This window comes from Phoca vitulina, unplaced genomic scaffold (genome assembly GCF_004348235.1).
Source record: "Phoca vitulina isolate PV1807 unplaced genomic scaffold, GSC_HSeal_1.0 scaffold11, whole genome shotgun sequence".
Classification (NCBI taxonomy): domain Eukaryota; kingdom Metazoa; phylum Chordata; class Mammalia; order Carnivora; family Phocidae; genus Phoca; species Phoca vitulina.
The window spans coordinates 39,879,732-39,880,897 of NW_022589714.1; positions in this window are offsets into that span (position 1 = coordinate 39,879,732).

Genomic DNA, 1,166 nt, shown 5'->3' on the forward strand with positions numbered 1-1,166 from the left:
CATATAAAAATTCTAAACTTGTACTCACCTAATAATAGTCTCAGAATACAAAGTAAAAATAGGTAAAATTACAAGGAAAGAAATTTAAATCCACTGTCAAAGGGAGATTTCAAAAAAATTACCTCAGTAATTGATAAATGGGAAAAAAGTAAAGATATAGAAGATTTGAAAAATACAAATATAACCATGTGTGTATAGACGATTACATATAAGTAATCTATTATATCTATTTAGATATGATATCTGTTGGATACATAGATATTTATTATAAATAGATTTTATATACATACATATCTATTATAAAAATAACAGATAATATTTATAATAGATATTATAATATATATAATGTATATAGATCTGAAATAGATATAACAAAATTTTAAGATTTGATAACTCTGAGTAGTGGACACAAGGATATATGATATACCCTTCTCCAAACTTTACTCATACTTGATATATTTTGTAATAAGTTTTTAAATTAATAATTATTCACAAAAAAATCTAAACTTGAGCACTAAGGCTGAACTCCCCATTTTGGCCTCTACAGATGCCTGACATTGAAGAGCAGATGAAGAGTCCAGATGCTCCCTCCTTGCACAAAATCCCCATCATAAGAAACCATCCTAGCAACTGGGATGGTGAGGAAATAAGAGTCAGAGGGCACCTGACTGGCTCAGTCGGAAGAGCATGTGACTCTTAATCTCAAGGTCGTAAGTTCAAGCCCCACATTGGGCAGAGAGCTTTTGGGAAGGAAGGAAAGAAGGAAGGAAGGAAGGAAAGGAGGGAGGGAGGGAGGAGACTCGGAATGTACTCAGGTAAGGCGGGTACAGGCGGGTACAGTATATATTAGGGCAGAGATCCTCAACCCTCCTTTCTCCACAACAAATCTGAGAAAGCAGTATCACATTTGAAAAACAAATGAACACAAAACATGGGAGGGTAGGGCGCCTGGGTGGCTCAGTTGGTTAAGCGACTTCAGCTCAGGTCATGATCCTGGAGTCCCAGGATAGAGTCCCGCATCGGGCTCCCTGCTCGGCAGGGAGTCTGCTTCTCCCTCTGACCCTCCCCCCTCTCATGCTCTCTCTCTATCTCATTCTCTCTCAAATGAATAAATAAAATCTTTAAAAAAAAAAAAAACAAAAAAACATGGGAGGGTAAATCTGGTT